The sequence below is a fragment of the Myodes glareolus genome, chromosome 8 (genome assembly GCF_982192425.1).
Source record: "Myodes glareolus chromosome 8, mMyoGla1.1, whole genome shotgun sequence".
Taxonomy (NCBI): domain Eukaryota; kingdom Metazoa; phylum Chordata; class Mammalia; order Rodentia; family Cricetidae; genus Myodes; species Myodes glareolus.
Window position 1 is genome coordinate 94,757,157 of NC_142033.1, and position 13,202 is coordinate 94,770,358.

General features: G+C 39.2%; 1 long non-coding RNA gene across 5 annotated transcripts in view; it reads right to left on the reverse strand.

The window, feature by feature from the left end:
- LOC125401168 (uncharacterized) overlaps positions 1–13,202 on the reverse strand; it is a 478,609-nt gene that overhangs the window by 260,872 nt on the left and 204,535 nt on the right. For 4 of the 5 annotated variants that reach the window (XR_015738615.1, XR_015738617.1, XR_015738616.1 and 1 more), the window contains exons 2-3: positions 5,944–6,004; positions 790–843 (exon numbers count right to left, since the gene is read on the reverse strand). This is a non-coding gene — a long non-coding RNA (uncharacterized LOC125401168). Of the gene's footprint in view, positions 1–789; positions 844–3,375; positions 3,561–5,943; positions 6,005–13,202 lie in introns of those variants that run through there. The other variant, XR_015738613.1, reaches the window with a different exon arrangement.

The following is a 13,202-nucleotide window of genomic DNA, read 5'->3' on the forward strand; positions in this document are numbered from 1 at the left end:
TTGGCTGCTTTTGAAGCAAGGAAAACTGAATGCAGGGTGCATCCAATGGTGTAAAGGTTAGGCATGCTAGCTTCATTGAGCTTTCAACATATGGAAAGTAACAAAGACCCTCAAGACACAAACAAGCCACAAAACTATATTTTAGATTTTTCACTACTGAGTATCCTTAGTAACCATCAAGGGATGTAACAGTTTGCCCACAATCTAACCTTAAAACAATAAGTACATAAAAGGGCAAAAGGCAAACAGGACTGCGGAGAACCAGTGAGCAGAAAATGGTAATGGATCAGATGCCACAGCTCTTAGAAGGGGAAACTGTGCTGAGCAAGTACCAACAGCTCTGAAATGCAAAACTCAGGGCTTCATTAAGTGGACCAACATTTTGTGTTCATACCTATGTCTCGGGAAGACAGGAAGCAGGCACTTGGATTGTTCAGTTATGCAGATTAATTCAAGGTTCTTTTTAAATCGCACACATCTGGCCTTGCCTTCCAAGGAGAGATACAGGAAAAGCAGGCACTCAGATATGAAAGGTAATCATATCTCTTTTCAAAGATTTCAATGACCTGAACACTCTGTGCTGTGTCCCTCACAGAAAGCAAACAGGAGACAGAAGGAGAGACGAGGCAGGGAAACAGCCATGGGCTCTCTGGTGCTATCCCACAGGCTAACTGTAAACAATTCTGTACAAACTCAGCTGCCACTGTGTTTGAAACGAGAACACCCACCATACGCAATGTAAACAAGAAATAGAGAATGCAGGAGGCTCCACAAACATGGAACACTTACCAAGACAGCGGACTGCTCTGCTCACAACAACACTTAGCAGAGGGGACTGAAAATCTGGAAGCCAAAGAGGAGTGCTGAGTTAGGACTCACGGCATGAAAAGAAAAAAAGCGTGCTTTCCAAAATTCACCTTCAGAATTTAACAAACTTTCCAGGCACTTTCAAATTCTAATCCCCATGTTGCCTTTGAGTTTTTTTGAGGGGTGTCTCCTGAGCCACCCTCCTCAGGCTCACCTAACTGCCAGACTGTCCCAGGAATTCCCAAAGGAGCTCCAGGTCACAGCACGTGGAATTTTTATTCGGCAGATTTCTAAAATGAATTTTCATTATAGAATATTTAGCAAATGAAATATGAATAAATCAGAAAGGAAATCTAACACCTTTAAAGTTTCCATTCATAATCTATTTTTTTCACATAAGACTTGTCAACATTTTTAGTAGCTTTGGGGATAGTCATGTTAAAATGAAAACATAATATATGCTTACAATTAAAAGTCAGCATAGCTGCTATCAATACAAGTGGAAATATGAACAGATGTCCTCACAGAACATCCAGTAGCTGTCCATCATAGTGTTTTAGAAGGTAAGCATATCTTCACAGTCTCTTTATTTTAATTAGTCTGGGCACATGTTTTATATAACCATAAGTCAACTATACCGAGTTAGCAACAATTCTTTATTTTTTACTTCATATTTTGTTGACTTTTATCTAGATCTATCCAGAGGTATCATTTCTAATGGATATAAGGTATGGTATTATAGTAAATCGTAATGGTTTTTAGCCCTCATCTTATATTTCTTAACTAGTCATATATATATATATATATATGTGTGTGTGTGTGTGTGTGTGTGTGTGTGTGTGTGTGTGTGTGTGTGAGAGAGAGAGAGAGTCATCTCTATACTTTATCTTCATTTACATGCAAACTGTTTTGCAATATAAATGTATAAAAATAGAATTTATGTTTCAGATATCTATGCTTTAAACTTTTAAGATGTTCTGAAACACTGTCCTATCAAAAGGTTATGTCATGCTCGACTCTTTCCTACAAGTATAGATGGGGACACATTTCTCCACAACTCATGACCTCCAAATATTGTCTATAACAAAATTTTAGCAATATAATGTATGGTGTCTCAGGAAAAAAAAGTCACTTTCAACTTCATCTCCTATGTTTATTAGCCATTTTCATCCCATCCATTAACTACCAACTTTGAAAAATATTCATTTTTCTGTTATATAATTTATTTTTCTTACATCTGGAAACTCTCCACCCCACCTTCTACCTTGTTTACAGTGTATGTATACAGAACTCCTTTTGCTTTTAAAATGGATTTTCTGGATTGAAAATGACAAAAATTAACCCCAAGTTCATTTTTATTGTTTCATTTTAAGAATCCATGAAAGGGAGTTTAAATATGAAAATATGTGCTTTTCTTTACTTTTGTTAAATGGGTAAGAGAGGGTGAGGCAAAATTCCCCCCAGGTTATTCTTATTTTCATCCACCTACAGACAGCTACCTGCCATGGTCTGTAGTGGAGTCCAGGTGCTAGGGTTTGACCCAGACTTCTTATTCCACCGCTCAACTCCAACATGCAGATGACACCCTTGTCTCAGAAACTTAGGGGAGAACAGGTGACGAGAAAATCAAATCTCACAGGGTGATCCCCATGGGAAAAACGCTGATGAGTTGTCTGTCCCTTCTTAACCATTTTGTCTGCGCTGCCTGCACCTTGCTAGCTTATATTTCTATCTTCCAACTTCTCTCAAAATTCAAGGGCAGGATCTTGGTATAGACTTTCAAAAGGATTTTAAGGACTCAAAAGCTGCTTCAGAAATGTCATTTGAAATGATACTTGTATTTCCTTGGTCACCATTCCCTTTGTAAGTAGGCGAGTATCTCAAGGAACTTCAGAGTAAAGTATTGTTGATGTGTGGCAATTACAGTACACACAGCTCTATGAGAGCTAATAGCAATGCTTTGCCCAATCAAAAACTGAGGTTGACTCATGGCAAAGCATTTTAAATGGTCTTTTGGCTACTCCAATTGACAACCCAGCCCACAGACTGAATTGTGTGTTAGGGCCTTCCAGGCTCAGTGGCCGAAATACTATCTCTAGGAGGTGGGGAGACAGTACTGACTATTCCTGCTACAGGCTCCATGACAACAGTTTGTTTACCTATGCTGTACAGCCTGAGACCCTCCATAGAAGAATCACATGGGTTTTTATATAATCTAAGGCTATCACAGGACCCACGTCATGCTTCTTCATGAACCTATCTCCTTCTTCTGCTTTGCAGCATAGAATGTGTATTGAAGGAAACAAAGAAGATATTTTAGTCTGTTGCTACAATGTCCATAGCTTGTAAATCCAAGATCTACTCAAACAACAGAGAAAGAACATACCGCTAGCTCAGGAAACAGACTGTACGTAAAGGAAACCCAGGAAAGTCATTTCATTTTATCCGGCACTGTGATACAACGAAATGTAAGTGTTTGTGGTTGTTATGAATATTAGATACATGCTTACTGAGCAATGACTATGAGCCAGGTATCATGTTAAGCATTTACATATACTATCTCATTACCTTTAGTAACCCATGGATGCTCTAATATCCAAGACATACAGGGGATGGATGAGGGTCAGGAAAACAGTGTGCTGCAATTTTAGGCCAATTGGCACATGGTACAACTGGTTCATAATTGCTTTTTAACCCCACAATAAGACTATGCCAAGCTTCCATGCTATTCCAACGATGGAGATAAAAAGACTTCCTTCCTAAAAGAAAAAAATATCAGATAATATTTGTGTACATAGATAAACTTTAGCCTCTTTGTAGATCCTACTTTTTAAGAAAATAAAACACTTTTACCGCTGGGTCTGTGGTACCTTGCTATGGTGGCAGCAATCAGTGGTAGCACAGCTGAGCGGCTGTCAATGGGATAGGAAGCAATTCAGAGGCACTGTGTCTACTGCTAGTCTTTCCTAATATTTCTCTTAAATAAGGAAAAGAAGGGGAGCCTGAGAGGTATTATACTCACCGGAAACCTGAAAGAAAACAACTGTCTTCACTTGAGTCTTGTACCAATTTTTCAAAAAAAAAAAAAAAGTTTAAAATTTTTCTTTACCTAGGAGGACTTCTTTCTTTCTCTCTCTGCCATAACTCCCAGATACTCTCTCCTGAAAATTTCTGTCACGGTCCTTACTGTGGCCAGCTATATTTTCTCCATTCATGGGGGTAAGACTACGTCAGATTATGGAGGAATGAGTTGGCTGGGAACATGTCTTAACATTCCCACTAGAAATGATCTCCTTAAGAAATGATCTCGATGTCAAATTAGATACTGCTTGAGCTGAACAAGTAGAAAAACATCAGCTAATTTAGCTTCTTGTGGCTTAACCACTTACATTCTTTTATCATAGTAATGATCCCTGTTTCTTCACAAGGCAATGGTCTAAGAGCAAAACCCAACATTGACTGAACCTAAAAATCCTTGCGATCACAGTCGTACTCTCTGGAGGAGCTGTTGAGTACCCGGCTTTACGGCAGGACTCACCAACCTTTCTCTTACCTAATCACTCAAGACATTGCCTTGCTACTGCTTGGATCTTAATGACCTCAACATTTCACAAGTAGTTTGCCTCCTGGTTCTCCGCTTGACACAACTATAAAATGGAAGATGATGCAGAGAAATAAATTTAGATGTAAAATACAATCCATCTTCTCATGAGAGAGAGGATGCATGCCTGCGTCTCATTGGCATGCACCTGATTGTAGTAAGTGGCACGTATTTCCCAAGGGAAGATAACCTCTGCTCACTGCTACAAAAGCTTTATTCCCCACACCATGCAAATTATTTAATTTAAACACTGCTTGATATGACTCTCCGAGGAGAAGGGTGTTCTTCTAGATCCATCTTTAATCTGTTGGTGTATACCTGCACATGAGCAGATAAAATGGGCCTCTAGTCCATATAGCACATGTGACAAAACTTCAGAATAAAGGACCAGAGGCAACAAATTGTGTCTAAAACTTGGAAAATGATGAAATGCAAATGGCATCTCTTTCCTAGGGGGAAGAGAGAGTTTGTACACAAACATGCAGTTAGCCTTCTCCTAGCATTTCCCCAACACTGTGTAGCTGCTACCCAAGATTTTTAAAGGTGCATGTGCATTGTGTGTGTGTGTGTGTGTGTGTGTGTGTGTGTGTGTGCAGGCACAAAGTTCAATGATCATTATACATAATATAAACAAACCAAATTAACCTATGTATTTAACTCAAGTGGGAAAAGTGATGAAAAGACTAAAGATCCAGCTCTCATCAGTTGTACCCTGTGCTGGGGATGTCAGTTTTAAACTCTTTTAATCCTTCTGTCTCTTCAATAGCTTAACTTCTGCTTTTCTACTACATATTAATCAGCTACAAAAACAAAATGAAATGAAAACTTCAGTGCTCTATTAATGTCCCTAAATTTCATCATGAAGACTCTTAACTTTTTAAAGAAGTCTTAAATGGGCCCCATCAAAATAATCTCCCTCCTAGAGGGAATCCTTTATATAAGGCATCATACAAGAAGGACTAACTGTACTAAGAGCACAAACGTGCACCGACAGGGACCCGACTAGAGAGAGAAGCTAACTTATTTTAAAAGCAAATACACATTAGACAATAATTTCAATATTAACTTACTCTCATCTTTTCTTCATCAGAAAAAGCCAGAAGGCTATGAGCCCCGTTCACCCTTCCCTTGGTCTTCCTCTAGCATTCTCCCTGTGTGGTACCCCCTGCTCTGGGGAGGTGAATGCCTTCCTCCTACCAGCCTTGTTATTTATTGACATAGCTTGCAAGCTGGGGCATTATCTGCTTAATGCATAATTCAAAATCTCTTGCATGTGCCCTGCACTTTTGCCTTATTCCCTGCAACCTGAATGAAAGATGAGAGGAAGTATTTCCAAGGCGGGCATATAAAAGGGTTCCTGAACATTGCCATCGAACCTCTCCCACTCTGGCCTGCCTGCCATGCAGTTCCCAATCACCTTCATAAGGTCTCATAATGAGGCAAACACAGTCTAAGAGATGGTCTCAAAGTTAGTATTGAGTGAGAAGCTTTGGGATACAGGGTCTGGACAAGCAGGGAGGAATGACAATGATTACCTTACTATCCCATTCTGAAAGGACAGTTGGACGTTTTCAGGAAGGCAATAGTCTCACGTGTCTGTAATTAAAAAAAAAAAAAAAGAGAAATCATGTTAGAATTTTAGTTTCCAGTGGGGCAGTGTAAGGCAGTGTAAGCAGAGGTAGAAAGGGACAGAAGGAGAAAGAGGAAGAGTCAGAGGCCATGGGGAAAGGCTTCATGGCATGGTGGAGAAGAAGTGTCTGAGAGAGAATTAAGACAAAGTAAGAAAGTCAATGGTGCAACAACCTGGGAAGGAAACTGGGGGACCCCAGTGCTTGAGAGGGGCATTCTACAGGGTCAACTCGGTAGGTGGTTGATTCATTCAGGAGCAATTCAGGAAGAGTGGTTGGATAAATTCTTTACAGAATCCCTAGCATCAGATTAATTTATTTGATTAACCAGCTTTTATATTTTTAAAATCTGTCAAAAGAGAAAATAAGCTATAAGCTAACCTGTAAATACTCAGATATAGGTAACCTGGACACTCTGATTTGAACACAATGAGCTATTAGAGAAATATGAAAATTTACATACAAACATCACCCCAGACATACACTCTGCATGTATGTATCAGTGTTGATTTCTAACAAGAAAGCATCAACATCCTCCAGAACACCGACAAGTTTGTTACACATACCTACGTATATGCATACATTCATACACACACACACACATACATGTAATATACGCTCTGAGTTTTCTTCTTTCTAGGGTCCAAAAAAATCTTTTTAGAAACCATTCTGTACTTTATACAATCTAAATGCTAACTACACTGCACCAGCACACATCTATGCTCACTTTGCCCTGACATACCCACATGAAAGCCAGAGGTGACATTAAAATCAGAAGGTCACCAATATCATTTGTGCTTATTACTAAGTGTGGGATTCTAGTAGAAGCTTTTTACATGCATTTTGAGTTCACCAAGCAATAATTCCTCTTTTTTTATAAACAGAAAGGCATGAATTATTAAAAAATTAGACATTTAGAATAATGGCCCTCCATACGCAAAGTATTTATTTCAACTTTCATCATTCATAGTTTATTGCATTGATTTTTTCCATCAGTTTACTTAGCATTAAGCTTCCACTGAACTCATCAATAAGAAATGAATTTTGGTAACTTTCAAATCCACTATATTATTTTCCTTTTATTTGTAGTGAATTTCTCTTCTCTCAGTGGTATTGCTGCAATAAGTCAGTCATTATTTCTTTATGTTTTCTCTTCTTTCTTTAGGATTTCATTTCCCTTTACAGCACATCTTGTGATCACAAAGAAAACAGGGACACTTATTTCTTTTAACAGTTGAAATTGCTGCAAGTGATTTAGCTGTCATTTAATTTGATTCCTCTCTTCTGTCTGTAGAGAAATATGTTTAATGTACTGGAAATTATGTTAATAAGAAAAAGCATTATCTCATTTAATGAAATAAATATACAAATATTTCAAAATAAAATAAAGAGGCAATCTTCACTGAGAAAAATGTCTCTTATGCTTTGTGTAAAATAAACAAATAAGAAAAATATGATGAATATATTGAAATACTGACAAAAGTGTGCCTATGTTCCAAGAAAAGAAGGAGGCTTGGTGACTAAATTAGAGAAACTTCATCAAAAAGACATATAATAATGATCAAATAATTAATTTCATATTTCCAATGATGGCAGGAAAGATCTTTTACCTTTCATGAACAGACCTTATAGTTTTGAAAGGTTCCCTTTGTATTTTCTCCTGTTATTTTAAGTGATTGCCATTGCTCAAATTAATAATTATCAGAAATCTCACTGAAAACATGACCAAAAACCTATATAACTATAAGAATAAGAAAGGTTAGAATTCTTTTGATTTTGCTAATCAAAACAGAGTCAATGAAGTCATTCTATAGCTTTTATATATTAAAATTTATCTAATGAACAAAAAGGTTAAATAAATATTGTTGATGATTTGTGCTAAACTTGAAGCAATTATGTAATAAAAGCATGACCACTGTAACAGAAACACATAATTAGCAATTTAATTACTGGCATGAAGACAAGCTAAAGATGTCAATAAAAAAAAATCTTTAGTGACAAGCCGATTTTACTCTTTCCTGCAATTTGAGAGCAATACTCACCACCTGATGAGAAAAACCGTTTTTCATACAAAGCGCCTACCTCTCTACAAACTGAGATATTCAATTTAAAGCATTCTTACTTCGTATTGCATAGTGAATCATTACATTTTCTCCCATCTAGATTAGCACTTTCTCTTCTCTGAAAACACAATATTTCTAGTCAGCAAGTAAAGAACATTATGTTTTTTTAAAATGAGTTAAAGTAGCAGGTGTTCTTTGTTTCAATTACATTTTTTTCCCAGTTTCAATAATATGTTTGACAGCAATATGTCCCTGGGTATGACATTCCAAATACCCCTCTTTTTTACCCCCGACTCTCAGCTAAGAAACAGATATAAACCAACAACTGTTAGAAAAGGTGACAAATGCCAATAGGAGAAAGAATGAGGAACATTCAGCATTCCTCTGTGTCTTGCACAATTTCTATCCCCTTCCCACATCTGTAGTTAAGGTTATGGGTAAGAGGCGAATAGAAAAACAAGTGAGCTAAGTTTATTGTGAAACGATCCACTTGTCTTTTTTATCACAAGCCAATTTTCAGACTTTTAAACAGTCTTGAACTACTCATCTCCGAATCTTCAATGCATTCATGCCACCTCCTGTGTCACTGGTATTTAACGGGTAGCAGAAAACAGATCCCTCAAGATAGAACCACATTAAAAGAAGTTATCCGTCTTGTGATAAAAAGTGAATCATCTTGGCTGGTGTATAATAGCCACTTGTACAAGCCCAGCACATAAAGTGAAATCATGAAAGCCAGACTAGCTAAGAAGTTTGGTCTATAAATATCCCTGGGGCATGATGGGATACACTTAAAAAATAAATTCCAGCTACTAAGAACATAAAAAAGAAAATATCTCAACGCCAAAGCCATTTATCTTGGGCCCACTAATCTTGATCATTTTTGAGATATTGTGCCAACCATATGTCCTAATTAGATAGTCCAGTCTTGATATAAAAATATCTAAATTTTTAAAGTCATTGATTTTGTGTGTATGCATGTGCCTGTATGTGTGTGCACGTGTGTGTGTGCGCGTGCGTGCAGTGGAGTTTATGTTTGTGGGCTATGCATGGATATGTGTTTGAGTACACATACCAACATGGGAAAGAAGGCCAGAGCAGGATGTTCCAGGCCCTTCTTTGTCCCTTCCCACCGTATTTCCTCACACAGGGTCTCTCCCTGAACCTGGAGATAAGCTGGTAGCTAGCAAGTCCCAGAGACACCCCTGACGCTGCCCCAGGCTGCATTCTGTAACAGACAGCATGGCCATGTCCAGGCATTCTGGAGATTTAGATTGGGTTTCCCATACATGTGCGGCAAGGACTCTTGCATACAGTATTGTCTCCTTGTTTCCAGACTGAGAAATTTTTTAAGCATATTAACAAACTCAACAGCTTCTTCTATATGTGAAGAAACCGAGATTGTGAGAGGTTAAGCAGTTTACTCAAGGATAGCCAAGGGGTGAACTCAGATATTGTTAGCAGACTTCAAGCCATGAAAGAAGTAGCACTGAACAAGGTTAAGTGGTCCAGAAACTGGCCATGTACAAACAGAACTTTTATGGCATGTGTAGAAGAAAGGTGGATGACCGATCAAGAAAGCAAGCAAGACTAGCCAAAGGAAGAGGGGAAATGAGAAGGGTGAAAGTATTGGGTAATCTTAGATGTGTTTTCTGCACAGTGAAGGGTTATGAGCAGTTTCCAAACAGAATGATGCAGAGTGCAGCAAGTATAGAAAACGAGAGAGAAAGAGAAAGGGAGGGAGAGAGAGGGAGAGAGAGAGAGAGAGAGAGAGAGAGAGAGAGAGAGAGAGAGGGAGGGAGGGAGAGTGGGGTGAGTGAGTGAGTGGTCACTAAGAATCTGAGCTTAGAATTCTATAGTTTTAGGTACTGTAGGTCAGACTGTGACTAAATTATCTGCAAGGAACGATGAAAATATCCTTCTAAAGTGAGGGAGCCCATCTAGAGATGAACTCTCATGTGTAGAGAAAGTGATACCAGGTTGCCAGAATAAAATTGAACCTCTGAATGTGGATGCTGCTATCCTTGCAATAAGGCCACCAACTCCCCTCAGTAGAGATTGGCTCTTCGCTGAGGTCACATCCACCGAGGTTCAGATTTGGTTCCCAAACCATCAATTACAGGGATGCATTTAAAAATGAAATCACTGGGTAAGTACACAATTAACTATGTGTAATCAAATTTTTTACATCTCATTTTCCCTGAAAGTAAAATAAAGAAATACTAAGGGAAAAAATGAGTGCCAATTCCTTTCTATTTGGCAAGAGGTGATCCTTCTTCATGAAGATACAGAATTGTGTTTCAAATGGAGGGAGCCAAAATTCAGTTTTGCTTATTCCTCTTGGACTCTTAAAATAAGCCATGGGGACTCCTGAGGTAAATGTAACAGTAGCGGCAAAGATAGTATGAATGAGGCAGGGCATAACATATTTAAATGCAATGATAAATTAATACTCAGTGTCTCCTCAATGCACAGCTCTGAGCAAACATGATGCAGTTATACCAGAATAGCTATAGTCACAGCACAATTGTTGTAGTTGTGAATTCACAATTGTGAATAGCTGTAGTCACCTCACAATGGTTGTAGTCACACCACAATGGCTATAGTCACACCACAATGGCTGTACTTACATCACAATAGCTGTAGTCACATCACAATGGCTGTAGTCACACCACAATGGCTATAGTCACACCACAATGGCTGTACTTACATCACAATAGCTGTAGTCACATCACAATGGTTGTAGTCACACCACAATGACTATACTCACACCACAATGGCTGAAGTCACACCACAATGACTATACTCACATCACAATAGCTGTAGTCACACTACAATGACTGTAGTCACACCATAATGGCTGAAGTAAAACCCCAATGGCTATAGTCACACTACAATGGCTGTACTCACTCCACAAAGGCTATGTACTTATGGGCTGTTTTGAGTGAAGAGTCATGCAGAAAGGTGCCTTATTTTTTAATTGAATATAATCCAAGCACGATTTGGCAGACCACATATTTAAAAGGTTGGGAAGGCTTGCAGAAATTGATTCATTCACACTGTTGTGAATCATTTAGCACACACTTCAACGAGAGCTGAGCTGCTCCTCTCTGCCTCCCACTTCCTAAGCAAGACTGTTAATCAAAATGAAGACTCTTAGATGCAGCCCTTGGAGTGCAACCAAGACAACAGAATGAAGCACCACCATTGGAAGGCTTTGCCTCCACTAAGAGCAGTACAGGTTATGGGGGCTTTATTTCAAGGGGGCAGTGTTAAAAACAGTAGTGCACTTTAAAATAGATTCTCTGACAGGGTCATTATTGCTGTTACAGAGACCCAAAAGCAAGTCTCATGTTTAGGAAGTGCTTCTGGAAGTCCCTTAAAGAGTGCACTGCCTGCTTCATTTAAATGTATATCACCCACTTCATTTAAAGATGAGAGAGGGAATAAAGATGTGTGTAGCTCGGTAGTAAAGTGTGTGCTTAGCATGTACCAGGTCAGGGTTTAATTTGTATCAATACAATACACACACACACACACACACACACACACACACACACACCAGAGAGAGAAGAGAAAGTGTATAAAAGAGAGTACTACTGAAACTTATCTAAATGATTAAGGGGAGACCTATTTGTAGAAATCTTGTGATTATAAAGAAAAGGTAAATATCTTTCTTTAAGAAAAATATGCTGGCACTTTCTGAAAATGAACAAATTTATGGGGCTCAGTGGTGGGTACGTGCCTTGCACACCTGAGGCACAAGGTCCCATCCCCAAGTACCTCAGGGGAAATTATCAATCAAACCAGGACATTTAAAGACCATTGCATAAATATACAAACGCATGTGCACACATGCACACACATACACAGACACACACAAAATGAAGCAAAAAATCTAATAATAAAAAAAAATCAAGAAAAATAAAAGTTGATAAACTACCTGGTTAAGCGAAATATGCAAGTAATAAATTGTTAGTAGTTAACTGATAAAACCTATTTTCAAATAACTAAAGTAACAAAACAATCATACAGAAAAAAAAAATAGAGAGTCTGGCAGATGGGCAAATCCACTCGTAGATCTCTTCCTTTATAAAGCCAGGGAGGCAGATGAGGGGCTGTGTGAGGTGATGTGGGATTCCCCTCTGCATCCACTCCTCACATGAAGCTGCTCCGTCACTGACACAGCCCCTGTTCTGGAGGCAAGCGCTTGCACAGCGGCCCCTGACCAAAAAGGTTACACAACTGCAGCAACCTGGTCGGCTATGCTAGCAACAGAATCGTCTAAAAGAACATAGTCATGGAAAAATGAGGAGGGTACAGTGGACCCTTAACCCCTTCTAGCAAAGAATATACACTCCAATACCAAACGTCTAAAAGACCACTCCCACTTGGCTTTAAGAAGCCCAATATACCACTATAATTTTAAGCTGTACTTTTCGTAGCTATAAACAAAAGCTTTGATTAAAGAAGTGGCTGCTTTGCTCTCCGGCCTGAAGCAAGAGCTATGGCAGTTAATCACAGCAGGCCTCCCATGTATCAGATATGTGATATCTGCAATTGAGTCTCCATACCCATTGCTCTGCTGCACATTAGATGCGATTCTGGAGGACCAGAGTGGGTGGGCAACTCCAGAACTTTGCACATTTACTCCCCCTCCACAGCCCTGGCCAGGCACAGAGGGGAAACACCAGGCTAGTCTTTGCTATCACATCCATCACCCTAGGTCAGAGCTCCCTCTCCCAGATCCCAGTCAAGTGTGCATGCTCCACTCAAGGGAGTTCCATCAGCAATTTTAGAACACGGATGCACTTAATTTTCATTTGGCCATTCGTGGCTAGCACAGTGTTTGCTGGAAAACCTATTCTTTTAGATCAGGATGAATCTGGATGCTGTTTAATTTAGACTAGTGCTTCTCGGCCCAGGCTTCTCAATTAGAATCGGTTGGAGAGCTTTTCGGAAGCCATCCTTGTCCAGGACGCATCCCAGGAGACCTGAATTAATGGGCTGGGGTGGGGCCCAGGCACTGGTATTTTTTCAAGAGCTCCCCAGGTGGCTGTAATGCACAGCCAGGGTGGAGATCCACTGATTTTACAGCCTAGT